The sequence below is a fragment of the Bos taurus genome, chromosome 13, assembly GCF_002263795.3.
Source record: "Bos taurus isolate L1 Dominette 01449 registration number 42190680 breed Hereford chromosome 13, ARS-UCD2.0, whole genome shotgun sequence".
Taxonomy (NCBI): domain Eukaryota; kingdom Metazoa; phylum Chordata; class Mammalia; order Artiodactyla; family Bovidae; genus Bos; species Bos taurus.
In genome coordinates this window covers 28,522,182-28,537,122 of record NC_037340.1, presented here as the reverse complement: position 1 = coordinate 28,537,122, position 14,941 = coordinate 28,522,182, and the positions used below count along the sequence as shown (strand labels likewise).

General features: G+C 45.4%; 1 protein-coding gene across 10 annotated transcripts in view; it reads left to right on the top strand.

Annotated features, from left to right (window-relative positions):
* The window catches only part of FRMD4A (FERM domain containing 4A), an 849,800-nt gene that overhangs the window by 661,984 nt on the left and 172,875 nt on the right, over positions 1-14,941 (top strand). The gene's annotated exons all lie outside the window — the stretch shown is intronic.

Genomic DNA, 14,941 nt, shown 5'->3' with positions numbered 1-14,941 from the left:
GCTTCGGGAGACTGCTTTAAAACCTGCTCCAGGTGGAGAGGGTGTTGCATAGAGGGCTAAACTACGAAACAGTCCTGTCTTTCCCAGGGACTATGCTGAAGACGTGCTGTATGCTGTCCCTTCCCGTGTGGGACCAATTGATAAATTCCTTCTGGGATGCACTCCCAGGAAAGGCTTGCCTGTGTGTGAGAACTTAGCGTGCTTCTTGGATCCGCTAACAAAACGGGTGTAACCTGGTCAGCAACAGGAACCAGTTTATTTCACGTGTTTGATCACCTTCAGTGGAGTCTGTCTTATTTAGTGTTTTAATCCCCCTATTTTATACCATCTAAAATTTTGTAAGCTTCCTCCGAGCCTTCTGAAAGTGGGGCTGGGGGTCAATGTAGGCAAATAATAAAATAGTATTTCTGATCCGAGAATGGGGGTCTTACAGGCGCCCAGTTTTCCCTTGGACCCCGTAGCACATCATCTGTTCTCATCCACTTAATTAGCACATTGCACGGGAGGGGCTGCCATGCTTTTGCTTTGTTGTCGGCTGACTTCAGTGAAACGACTCTTCAGGAATAAATATTCCTCAGCCAAAAGTTGCTCTCCCCTCCTTTACCTCCTGAGACACCAGCGCCTGTGCATTTCTCATCTCTCTCCCACCCCCGGCGGCAGCGAGAGTGCCTTCTTAATTATATTGGAAATGACATCATGGGCAGAGCTCACTGTCTCTCTCTAGCTTGTACCTGCCAGCAATTTGCAAGAGCCATGGGGGGAGGGTCCGCAGGGAGGAGCCTTGGGGAACTTCCAAATTAAAATGCTAACCAACCTCAGAAAGCCGGCACCGTGCCTTGATAAGTCCCTGGAGCAGGAGAGAGGTTTATTTCTGGCCAGTAAATGTTGTTTTAACCGTAAAGAAGCAGGAGACAAGGACTGATGTGAGAGAGTACATCACTGTAGTGAATGGAGCCGAGCATCACTGAGCAGACACTGGGAGCAGAGATGGGTGCTATTTAGGGCAAGTCTACCCAAATGAGTTCGTTTCCAAGGGAAGTTGTCTGCTTTCTCTTCTCCTTATTGCCTAGTGATGATTTATTCATGGTCCCTGAGATAAAGGATATGACAGTTCACTCAAAAGAGGATTTAGATTCCGATCAGAGTAGGCCCATGTCAAAGCGATGAGGGGGTAAGTTACTGATGGAAGGAGAAAAGGAGAGTGTGCTTTTATTCAGCACCTTCATGCACCAAGTACTTTATAAATGATCATGTATTGACTCCTCACAGCAACCCATGAAGTAGGTGTTATTGTTCCAATGTTTCAAAGTGAAAATAAATGCCGATCATGTTACACATGGAATAGAATTGGGTTTCCAAGCCTTGGTGTCTGACTACAAATCCACTGACTAGACTACATGAAAGGGGCACTTACATTTTAAGATCCATCATAGCACCATATATATTTTTAAGCCCGCACAATGTCGCACTCTCCCCATCATCATGCTGGATGGCAAGCTTTCTATTTCCTGTATGTGGGTGATGAAGCCTCTCTGAAAACCATGCATGCCCTTGGCATAAGACAGCAGGTGCCATCCTTCTGTTCATCACAGGTACCTGTCCCAGAAAATGGCTCTACCCTAACTCTTCCTCTCTGTGCTACTGCCACATCGTCCCCTTACCAATGAGACTCCTAAGAGCTCCTCAGTACCGAGGACTACAGAATTTATGGTTGGAATGATCGAGCCTTGCCTTAGAGTCCATGGCCTCCGGTGAACCACACAGAGCTAATTTCAAAGCTCCAATGTCCTGTGCCCTGGAACGATGCTCTCCTTCACTCTTGCCTGAACGTTAAGCAAAGGGAAGACCTCAGTGTGCAGTGTCATGAAGACTTCAAGTTTGAATGGGTTTGGGTGTCGTTTGTCCCATTGGAAAGGTGACCAATTGGCCAGTTTCATCCTGGAGAACTCACTTCACCTTCCAGGGAATGTATGGGTGGTTTATGTCAAAAATAGTAATTTATCACTCGTGGTAGGACAAAATAGGGTCATAACCTGGTATGCAGGGCAGGCTTTGATTTAAAGGGAAAAATAGGCGTGGTAGACATGATGACCATGGACGATGAATCCCAAGACCCTTAGCATCCTCCATATTTGCTTCCAGAATCTCCAGACTGGGGCTGAAGACTGTCAGCCAGCCCAATCTTATAGAGACCATCTGAACACCATGCATCTCTTTGTGTTTTTGCCTCACTGAAGCGGTTATCATCTCATGAATTCGGAGAGGCTGCCAAGGGGAGCCACCCTGGATGAGCAGTCTGCGTGACATTGCCCTGAGCAGGCTGGAGTCTGGGGGAGTAGTGTGTTAATCAGCAGGCGCTCCCACTGAACACCTGCCCACCCACCCGGAGTCCCCGGGGAGCAGACCCTGAATAAAGCAGGCTCCCCAGCTGGCTGGCAGGAGCACTTTGCATTTCTGGAGGAGTAATGATTATGTGTGCTTGTCAGAGCCTTCCCATTGGGCATCATTCAAATGCATGGATGAGAAAGACTCAGCTTCCCAGACTGATAGCAACCCCAATTTTTCCCCACACTGGGACCAGGGTGTATCTTAGCAAAATGTGGAAGAAGCCATGTGGAAATAAGAGGATGAGAACAAGGGAGTACATTAGTATCACATAAAGAATAATATATAAGAATAGTATAAAGGAAGGGGCCAAGTAAGTGGGAAACCAGAGGTTATTCCCTGGAAGTCCCTGATGCTGGATTAAATGACAGGGTCTGTTGGAAGGAGTGAGAATGGGGAGGAGGCAGAGGGATGAGGTTAAAGGGAGTTGGTTGCAGGGAGAAGTCAGGTTGGAGGAAAAGATGCACTAAAAGGAGGGGTTAGGAGTACAGACACAAACATCCTTTCCTGGGGATACGAGTAACTTTGCCAAAGTATATGTCAGAGCGTCCTTCTTGGGTACCTCAAGGTATAAGACCCCGTTGAAACCCAGGGACTGTCTTGTATCTGGGTCTGTGGTTTCTGGACCACATGGGGCCCCACAGTCTCTGCCTAGGAGTTCTGTGCTTCCAACCAGGCTTGAGTGAGCATGGAGGTTTCATTCTCCCCCATGGTCAGCTTTCTTGCTAGACTGGTGGAGCAATCAAACCAAGACCCTTCAGTCTGTCCTGATCTACCAATTAAAACAAAATAACAAACCACCTTTATTAGGCGCCTATTGCGTGCCAGGCACTGTGCTCGGGTGCAGGGCTACACATATTGATCAAACCTGATCCTTTCCTCTGGGAACATATAGTCTGGCAGAATTCTGTTGCATTTAAAAAACACAGCTTCATCCTCTTCCTGTCTGTGTTGTCCGTTACTTGCTGGATTATGCAGCTTTTAAAATCAAATCTTTGGAGTCAGTCCCATCTCGAGCCCCTCGTCTGCCCTGTGCCCCTGGGGGGTTGTGCCTTGGGCACAGTGACCGTTCTAAGCTCCAGTGTCTGCATGTGTACAACGTGTTACAGGTTTGCTTTGAAGATGGAATAAGATGATATAAGTGAAGCATGCAGCCCAGAACCTGGAGGGGGGCAGGGGGCGGTAGAATATGGTGGTGCCCCGGGGCAAAGGGGCAGCAGCAGCTGGAGGGAAAGCGGGAAAGGGCCAGGAACCCTGGACATGAGCATAGTGTGTGCAGTGACAGCTTTTTTTCTGCCAGGACTCCCCCGTGATTGATGCCCTCTGTTTTCTTCCCTTCCTGTTCCAGATCATTGCAGCCTTTTCTCAAACCACCTGCTTAAGTGGACTCTTGTTGTTCAGTTGCTAATGACTCTTTTCTGCGACCCCGTGGACTGTAGCCCACCAGGCTCCTCTGTCCATGGGATTTCCCAGGCAAGAATACTAGAGTGGGTTGCCATTTCCTTCTCTAGGGGATCTTCCCAACCCAGGGATCAAACCTGCGTCTCCTGCATTGGCAGGTGGGCCAACAGAGAAGCCCAAAGTGGACTAGCAAAGGGCTATCCTGGCCCCATGTGTGCTGATCACTAAGGTGACCTCCCTTGTCCATGGACAGGCTTCTCAGCCCCATGAATCTTAGTTTCCTGCCTTATCAGTTAAACGTGGGTTGGGTAACCAGTCAGTAGCTTTTTATATAATCTGATGTTCCTAGGTGATTTATACCCGCCTGATCATTGAGTTAAATCTGCTGGTTACTAACTTTGTGCATTTGGCAAGATACTCCTTTCTCTGGGCTTTGGCTCCTCCTGTATTACATTGGGGTGATCCTGACATCTGCCTCCTGGGTAAGGATTGACTCACTTCTCTGCTGGGAGAGATGCTGCACCAGTAAACAGAAACCCTTAGTATTGGCTGTGTCTGGAGTCAGCTTTGCTGCAATGCTCTGCTGCTGGTCCCCCCTGAGCTGGAGGTCAAGCATTTGTCTCCTGTCCTCTAATGAGTTGGGGTTCAGACTGAATGGGGACCTCCCAGATGCTGAGATGCTCTCTCTGTCAGGACCCACTGAGATTTACAACACCCGCATCCCTACCCCTGCCTATCCCAGGCACCTGGGGGCCCTGAAGAACGAATCAGCCTACATAAAGCCTCCCCGCATTTGCCCCCAACCAAGGGAACCCAAGGGCTGCTGGAAGAGGCTGGAAGGAAGCCCGCCTCCCCAGCTAATCAGCCAGAGCATCAGGGGGGCGACCGGGAAGGGGAGCGCAGCTAGACCCGCGGCTGTGTGCGGGATGACCTCATGCATTCTCTCGATGGTTCGCGCGGCGCCCCTCCCCAGGATGAAGGAGCAGCCAACCAGCGCTCGGCTGCTTATTGCCGAGCCCCCCGGGGGGGAGGGGAGGGTGGGAGCCAGGTTCCCAGCTGCTCCGGGAAACACAATAACAGGCAGGGCTTCAAAGAGGCCGCAGGCAAGCTCTGGCATCATTAATTCAGAGCTGGCCCTCTTCACCTCCCTGTCTCCCTCTAGGTTTTCAGAAAAGTTGGGAAGAAAGAGCACTGACCTCGCTTTCTTTCTTTCCACTCTCAGCACAGGACTCTACCACCGTACAGCTGCTCCGCCTTGGCCTCCTTCTCCGGGGCGGGAATCACATTTTTCTGGGATGGGGGATGCAGTACCCGGTGCCCAGGGACGGGTGTGACCCAGCTGTCCCCAGCAGCCTGGCGGTCACAGGGGGCACTGTGACCACAGTGAGTTCCAGAACAGCCTTAGGGAGGAGGGAAAGGGGAGAGGGTGATCTCTCAGTCTCCCAGCCCCGTGATTCCTCCCAAAGCACAGATGGGAGCCGTGCGAGGTTTTAATTTTTTAATGCAATTAATTCAGAAGTAGCAATTCCATTGATTTCGAATCTGTGAGTTGCCCTCAAGGAATGGGGGGTGACAGGAAAGGGCTTGAGGGGAGAAGTGACTGAGTTGAAGCTGCTGGCAGCCACTGGCTGCCTCCGATCAGCCCCTGAAACAAAGGTGTCCCCAGCTGGACTTGTGTCTGCGGCTTCCTTGCCCAGGTCAATGGCATTATAAAGAGAAAGTGCAAATACTAGTACAGGGCTTTCTCCGGAGACCCCGTTTTGTGTCTCAAACAACCGAGGGGTTTGGGGTTTCCTGTTGGTAGGGCCTGAACGCCAGGCTCTGCGGGGCTTCTGTCTGTAGGTGTGTGTTCATTTTCTGAGGCTGCCATAACAAATCACCACAAACTTGGGCGCTTGAAATAACAAACACATTCTCTCACAGTTCTGAAAGGCAGAAGCCAAAGTCAAGCTGTCAGCAGAGCTGAGCTTCCTCTGGAAGCTGGAGGGGAAAATCCATTCTTTTCAGCTTCTGGTGACTGCCAGCCTTCCCTGACACGTGGCTTCATCACTTCCATCTCTATCTTCACGTGGTTCTCTGGCGTTTGGCTGTATGTGTCAGAACTCCATCCGTCTCTCTCCTAGAAGGATCTGTGTGATTGCACTTCCTTTCAAGGATCATAATCACATCATGTATAATCCAGGGTCATGTTCACCGGCTCCAGCATTTAGGATAGACCTTTTGGGAGGGGGTCTCCATTCAGCCCATTACAGGGCACAGCAAGTCATGTCACAAACTAATTCACCATGTTCAGAACACCCTGTTCTATTTGCAGAAGCCAAAACAGGCAAGTAACCCAAGTGTCCATCAGTGGATCAATAAATAAACAGAATGTGGTTCATTCATACTGTGGAATATTATTCAACCCTGAAAAGTAAGGACATTCTGATACCTGCTGCCACGTGAATGAATTCTGAAGATGTTATGCTAAGTGAAATAAGCCAGCCACAAAAGGACAAATAATTTACAATTGTACTTAGATGGGGTACCTGAAGTAGTCAGGTTCATAGGAATGGAAAGTAGACTGATGGTTGCCAGGGGCTGGAGGAGGGGGGATGGGGAATTGTTTTGCAAGAGGAAATATTCTAGAGCTGAACAACAGTGTGAATATACTTAATAATATTGAACTGCATACTTAAAAGTGGTTAAGATGCTCAATTTTATGTTATGTGTGTTTTACCATACTTTAAAAAATGTTTGAATTAAAAGTAATACTGTTTGTTAATGCATATAGGTGGAATCTAAAAAAAAAAAATGGTACAGGTGAACCTATTTGCAGGGCAGGGACAGAGACACAGACATAGAGAGTGGACATGTGGACATGAAGAGGGGATGAATTGGAAGATTGGGTTAACATATATACACTACCATGTGTAAAATAGATAGCTAGTAGGAACCTGTTGTATAACACAGGAACTCAGCTCAATGATGACCTAGAGGGGTGGGATGGCAGGGAAGGGAGGCTCAAGAGGGAGGAGATATATTTGTATCTATATAGCTGATTCATAGCAGAAACCAACATAACATTGCAAAGCAACTGTACCCCAATTTTAAAAAAGTTAAAGGATAATAAAAATAAATGAATTTACTGCAACATAAGAGTATGCATGCCAAGGTTGAATGAAATCCCTGTGGTAAATGCTAGAGGAGTTCAGAGGAGAATGAGACTATTTAGAGATGGGATGATCCAGGGTCCTTCCTGCAAGAAGTGGGCCCATGGGCCTTGAGCAAAATAAAATTTAAATGGGAGGGGGCAGGGGAGAGAGGATATTGTGGGCAAGGTTTGAAAATAGAAATGAGATTGGTGTTTTTTTTTTTTTTTTCCACTCTGATACAAACAGATTAGACAGAAATGAGCACTTTGGGAGAGAATTGGAGAAAAGTGAGATTAGATAGGCCCTATAATCAAAAGAGTGGCCTTAAATACCAGACTGGCCTTTACAACTTGATACCATTTAGGAGACTATTATCATAATTCATAGGTGAGATAAAGAGCATCTGAAGTAATAGTGAACACATAGAACATTCACTTTGTCTCAAGCACTTGCTCTGGCACCTAATGCAAGTCAGTGTTAATTCATTCAGTCCTCATTGCAGTCCTATGATGTGGGCATGGAGACCATCCCCATTTTGCAGCCAAGGAAACTGAGGTGCAGAAAGGTCAAGTGACTTGCCCGAGATTGAATAAGAAGGATGGCTATGTTAACTGATAGATTTAAGAGATCCAGGGAGATCCAGAATGGTTGCAGAGTTTTTTTTAGAAAGAATGACTAGACCCTTGAGAACATTGGGCAGGTTTTAGGGAAGGAAGGAACTAAATTTAATAAAAAGCTTAATGAATAAAGAATCCAAGGGCAGGAGTCTTAATTCATCAATCTAGTTCATAATTTTATAAAGGAAAATGCTGAGGTTCATAGCAGTTACACAGTTTGTCTAAGAGCATCTCTCTGGAATGGAGCCATGTTAAGTGGAAAGTAGACTGTGTGATTGATAATAAAAATATTCTGTGGAGAACTAGAGAGGAACTAGGGTACCATCTGGTCAGCTGATCCCTCTCGCCACACTTTGCCTGGACAGTTCACAAGGTCAGCTAGAAGGATCATGTGTGCCCAGAGCACTGTAGAGCCATGTGTCCCTGTGAAGTGTTCTTTTGATCTTTACAATCCAATCATGTCCCACCTTGGAAGCCAGTATAGACGGGGCCCATTCTGGAACCCTGTCCATGCAGGTATGTGCACAGTTTCCCACTGGAATAGTCCAGAGCCCTGGGAACTCAGATCTGTATGGTAGAGTAAGACATTTATAAAGAAAATCTATTTGTCAGTTATAAGGATGGTTTAAAGCCTAGAAGGGCACATGGGAAAAGAATCTGAGATAGAAAAAGAAAATGAGAAAAGCTATTGAGTGAACAAAGTTCATTATGGGTTGAGAGAAAGTCAGTCTTAAACATCGTGACCTCGGAGAGCCTGGATGGTGCCAGTGACCCAGAATAGGCTGTTTCTAACCCACAACGCATAGGGCTTGCCTTGCTCACATTGGCATTGAGGCCTCAGCCACATTTGTCCTGAAGAACCTGACGAGTCTACAGGCCACCTGCCTGGCCTTGCTCCCAGCCAAATCCTGCAAAGCTCCACAAATGTTTACAGTACAAGTAATTGGCAAATTATAATCAGCAGATTTTGTAAACGTCCCTTCAAAGTAACTAATAGCATAAAGCTTTCTGCTTACCCAGCAGTGTTCACCAAATGAGTTTAGGAAACGTTCTGAACGATGTAAGTTCATTAATCACCACCGCATCAAGGTGGGATATTGTCTTAGTTTGCAAGTTCAGGGAATCACTGACTTATAAATAGCTTTAAACCTACCATACAGGGAATTAAGATTTCAGTGCCTGAATCAATTGGATAAGCTAGGTTATTCTCTGATGACAAACCAACCCCTAAGGTCATGGTGAAAACTGAACAATGAGGTTTATTTCTCACTCAGGCTACTCGTCCATGAGGTGGGTGGGAGAGCTTGCTCTCATTGGTAGAGCGGCTACCAGCTAGGGCATTGCCAGTCACCATGACAGTAGAAGAGGAGTGTGTCTTATTTTTTTTAAGATTTTTTTTAATGTGGATCATTTTTAAAGTCTTTATTGAATTTGTTACAAGATTGCTTCTGTTTTATGTTTTGCTTTTTTGGTCTTGAGCCATGTGGGATATTATTACCTCCCTGACCAGGGTTTAAACCTGCACCATCTGCATTGGAGGGTAAATTCTTAACTACTGGACTGCCAGGAAACTCACAAAAATCTCTTAATTTAGATGATAATGTCATCATATAGGAGACTACTCATATGAAGGACATGACAGTACCTCAGTAAGTTCTTTGAAAGGCATGAGATTGGAAGAAGGGGAATTAAATATGTAATTTGACTGTTTCAAATGACTGGCTAAGGTAGCCCCATGCCTTCATTTCTACAGAGAAAAGGCCTTACTGCTGGGACTCAAACATTAATATTTAAGGCCTATGGGCTAAGACTACAGTACTTTTCTCAGCTCATTTCCTTTTCCCAGACTCCCCACCACTTCTGCACACAGGCTGGTCATTCACTCAGCCCATTCTATGGAACGACTACAGTATTTAGTCATGTGATAGATGACTTCTTGTCTCTTCCTGGGTAAATTTGTGTACCTCTGGTCAATTCCATTGAGATGATGGCTTTCAAGTTTAACTCGCTTCTTTTCTTGGGTAAATTTGTATACCTCTGGTCATTTCTCTTGAGATGATGGCTTTCAAGTTTAACTCTCAAAGAGAAGGAAATCTTATTTCCATCATTTCCAAGTTTGGGCTGGGAATCTCCCCATTACCTCTAAGAACCCACAAATAATGAATTACCAGTCACACCTCATTTTAGAAAACAGTTTGATCCAGTGTGCTCCCCCCGTGCACCCTCTATCACCATTCACCAGAGTTGGCCTCATGTGACTTTTGCCATTTAAAAAAATATAAAATCTGTTCCAAGACCAGTGAGGATGCTTTTACACATGAGACACCAGCTTCAAAGGCAGACCCCAAACATGATCAAAATGTTTAAAGAAATAGCAGATTATAGAAATGCTGTGACTGTTCTGAAAGGGATGCAAACATTTGGAAGGATGAGTTACAGTACTTTGCAATGTAAAAATCAGCCTTACCTCCCTCCATTGGGTCACAGCCTCTGCATTAAATACTTGTTATCTGGGCAGCCAGGTGCCTTGTGGGGATGGAGGTGATGCTAGCAACACAGCCCCACAGCATCCCTTAACAAATACAGCCTGAAGCTTCAAGAGCCCTCCTCCCCTCTGATCCTACTTGTCACTCATTAATGATGCTCTGAGATGTGCCACATTGACTCCCCTGCCTTCCTTAGTGTGAATGGAAGCATAGCATATGGGATGACATTGATTTATCAAAATGGATTCTCCTGTTGATTTATGTTTTCTGGGGGGAGGAAGCTCTGCCCCTGCTTCAAAACCACTGTCATCATTTTTGGCAATTTTCATTGGTAAATTGATGGTGATGAGACCCCGAGGCTGCCATGCTGGGAGCCCAGGATGAGGCAGCAGAGATGGGACCATCTGCTTTGGCTTTTTGCAATGAACACTAGCTGTTACTCTGTGCCCTAAAGAGAGTCTGAGGGCCTATTGGCAAGTACTGTGTGCTGTGCATTTTTGTATCTCCTGCAGGGTTCGCTAGTGCCCTACACATTTTAGACACTCCATAAATGTTTGTTGGATCAAAGGAAGTGCCCCTGTCTTAGTCGCTGCCTAACAAATACAATAGACCTGGAGGCTTAGATAGGAGACACTGATTTTGTCACAGTTCTGCAGGGTGGAAGTCCGAGGTCTGGGTGCCAGCCTGGTTGGGCTCTATGAGGGCTCTTTTCTTGACTTGGAGACTGCAGCCTTCTCACTGTGTCCTCACCTGGTGGAGAGACAGCAAGCCAGCTCGCTGGGATCTCTTCTTATAAGGACACTAATCCCATCATGAGAACCTGCCCTTATGACCTCATCTAACCCTGATCAGCTCCCAAAGGCCACACTGCCTAAAACCATCACAACGAGGTTTAGGGCTTCCACATATGAATTTGGGAGGGGGGACACAGCACAGTCCTTAGTAGCACCAAAAAAGTGAAAATAAGAAACTAAACTGTCTCGTAACTCTTTTTTTTTTTACCATCTTAAACCAGTTCACCTGCCCCTACTCATCCCCCCTATCTCTGGCAACCATCAGTCTGTTCTGTGTATCTATGAAGTGTTTTTAATTTTCTTTTTTAGATTCCACATATAAGTGAGACCAAATAGTATTTGTGTTTCTCTTTTGATTTATTTCATTTAGCATAATACCCTCAAGGTCCACCCATGTCGTTGTGAATGGTAAAATTTCCCTCTTCTTTATGGCTGAATAATACTGCATTGTGTGTATATACCACATTTTCTTTACCCATTCATCTAGACGGACACTTAGCTTGCTTCCATGTCTAGACTGTAGCAAATAATGCTGCAGTGAACAAGAGGGTACATATGTCTTTTCAAGTTAGTGTTTTTGTTTACTTTGGGTAAATATCCAGAAGTGGAATTGCGAGATCATATGCTAGTTCTGGTCCCATCACTTCATGGGAAATAGATGGGGAAACAGTGGAAACAGTGTCAGACTTTATTTTTGGGGGCTCCAAAATCCCTGCAGATGGTGACTGCAGCCATGAAATTAAAAGACGCTTACTCCTTGGAAGGAAAGTTATGACCAACCTAGATAGCATATTCAAAAGCAGAGACATTACTTTGCCAACAAAGGTCCGTCTAGTCAAGGCTATGGTTTTTCCAATGGTCATGTATGGATGTGAGAGTTGGACTGTGAAGAAGGCTGAGCGCCGAAGAATTGATGCCTTTGAACTGTGGTGTTGGAGAAGACTCTTGAGAGTCCCTTGGACTGCAAGGAGATCCAACCAGTCCATTCTGAAGGAGATCAGCCCTGGGATTTCTTTGGAAGGAATGATGCTAAAGCTGAAACTCCAGTACTTTGGCCACCTCATGCGAAGAGTTGACTCATTGGAAAAGACTCTGATGCTGGGAGGGATTGGGGGCAGGAGGAGAAGGGGACGACAGAGGATGAGATGGCTGGATGGCATCACTGACTCGATGGATGTGGGTCTGGGTCAACTCTGGGAGTTGGTAATGGACAGGGAGGCCTGGGGTGCTGCGATTCATGGGGTCACAAACAGTTGGACACGACTGAGCGACTGAACTGAACTGATGCTAGTTCTAAAACTGTTATGTAACTCTTTGTTAAAATTAATTTTTATTTATTTGATTTTTGGCTGTGTTGGCTGTCTGTTGCTGCACACACGGTTTCTTTAGTTGCGGCGAGTGGGGGCTACTCAGTTGCTGTGCGTGGGCTTCTCACTGTGGTGGCTTCTCTTATTGTGGAGCACAGGCTCTAGGCTTTCAGGCTTCAGTGGCTGCAGCACACTGGTTCAGTAGTTTCAGTGCACAGGTCCAGTTGCTCCGTGGCACATGAGATCCTCCCAGATCAGGGATCGAACCCGTGTCCCTCGCCCTGGCAGGTGGACCCTCAACCACTGGACCATCAGGGAAGTCCTGCTATGTAGCTCTTGATTTATACATCTTATCCACCCTCTTAATAGAAAAATGGAACAAAGTAACCATCAGAACAGGAAATTTACTCAGGAATGGTATACTAATTTGCATTAATGGAAATACACACACACACACACACATTTTCTCTTCTTGCATTCTTTTTTGCTTTGTGCTTAGAGACATCCAGCGAGTATACTTGCTGGAACAGGGCAGTTGTTGTAGAATAAAGGCAATGCATCTACAAAAACCTGATCTTGGAGGCAATTTATAAATAGTTGACACCTTTTGGCTCCACATCTCTATTATCAGCCTTTCCTTCCCCTCCTACATCTGAAGCTGGTGGTGGTGGTGTTGCTCAGTTGCTGAGTCGTGTCTGACTCTTTGTGACCCTGTGGACTGCAGCACACCAGGCTTCCCTGTCCTTTACTACCTCCTGGAATTTGCTCAGACTCAGTCCATTGAGTTGGTGATGCTATCTTACCATCTCATCCTCTGCCACCCTCTCCTCCTGTCCTCAGTCTTTCCCAGCATCAGAGTCTTGTCCAGTGAGTCAGCTCTTCGCATCAGGTGGCCAAAGTATTAGAGCTTTAGCATCAGTCCTTCCAATGAATATTCAGGGTTGATTTCCTTGAGGATTGACTGGTTTGATCTCCTTGCTGTTCAAGGGACTCTCAAGAGTCTTCTCCAGCAACACAGTTCAAAAGCATCAATTCTTTGGTGTTCAGCCTTCTTTATGGTCCAACTCTCACATCTATACATGACTACTGGGAAAACCATAGCTTTGACTATGTGAACCTTTGTCAGCAAAGAGAGGTCTCTGCTTTTTAATACTCTGTCTATATTTGTCATAGCTTTTTTTCCAAAGAGCAAGCGCCTTTAAATTTCATGACTGCAGTCACTGTCCACAGTGATTTTGGAGCCCAAGAAAATAAAATATTTGCCTGGTAGTCTGTGGTCATCTTAACAGTGATAGGCCAGAGTGATGGATGTATTGACAATGCAAACAGCTACAATGATTTCATACCTAAGGCTCTGACACACTCCTTTAGATTGGCAGAGATGTTCAGGAAAGAGTTGATGATAAAAATATTCTTGGAAAGGCAAATTTTTGGTTTATTCTTAAATAACTATTCTCAAGTTTCTCTGGCCTTAATGTTAACATTTCTGTCAGGAAGTTACTCTTATTATTTGAATTTTAAATTATGGGAGCATATAGAATGATCAGGGCTTCCCAAGTGGCTCAGATGGTAAAGAATCCACTTGCCAATGCAGGAGACACTGGTTTGATCCCTGGGTTGGGAAGATCCCCTGGAGAAGGAAATGGCAACTTACTCCAGTATTCTTGCCTGGAGAATTCCATGGAGAGAGAAGGCTGGTGGGCTATATAGTCCATGGGGTCGCAAAGAGTCGGACATGACTGAGCGACTAACACACACACACACACATAGAGTAGTCAAGGGTAGTCTCTGGAACCAGAGTTCAAATCTCAACTACAGTACTTAGAGATGTTTAATCTTTGGGCACCTGTTTCCTCCCCATACAATGGAATTAATAATAGAACCACCTTATAGAGTTGTGATGAGGGTTAAAGAAGCTGGTGTTTGTAATGTGCTTGGAATAGGCCCTAGCACATAGCAGATAGCACATAGCAAATACTATATAAGTGCATGGTATATATATATATATATTAGGTTGGCTACAAAGTTCAAGTTTTTCCATTATATCTTATGTGAAAATCAAAATGAGCTTATTGACCAAACCAATATATCTATCTTCACATTCTATAATATATTAATTATAGTATTAATATATTATAGTATTATATAACATTTGTGTTATGCAATATATATTTGATGTATGTCACAGCATATATATATTACATATGTTAGTGTTAGTTGCTTAGTTTTGTCTGGCTCTTTGTGACACCATGAACTGTAGCCTGCCAGGCTCCTCAGTCCATGGGATTTCTCAGGAAGAATACTGGAGTGGGCAGCCATTTCCTTCTCCATAGGATGTTCCCGACCCAGGGATCGAACCCATGTCTCTTGCATGGCAGGCAGATTCTTTACCATCTGAGCCACCGGGGTAGCCCATTACATATGTATGACTATGTATTTATATAAGGGACTTCCCTGGTGGTTCAGATGGTAAAGTGTCTGCCTACAATGCGGGAGACCCGGGTTCAATGCCTGGGTTGGGAAGATCTCCTGGAGAAGGAAATGGCAACCCACTCCAGTACTCTTGCCTGGAAAATCCCATGGACGGAGGAGCCTGGTAGACTGCAGTCCATGTGGTCGCAAACAGTCGGACATCACTGAGCGGCTTCACGTTCACTTTCTTGTGTGTGTATATATATATATATATATATATATATATATTTTTTTTTTTTTTTAATAAGATATCTTCATGTCAACTCAGTATAAAATGTTCTCCTGTGGGGGGTGGGGGGGAGAGCTGTGAGCTCTGACAGCCTTGTCAATGAGCAAGTAGCATTT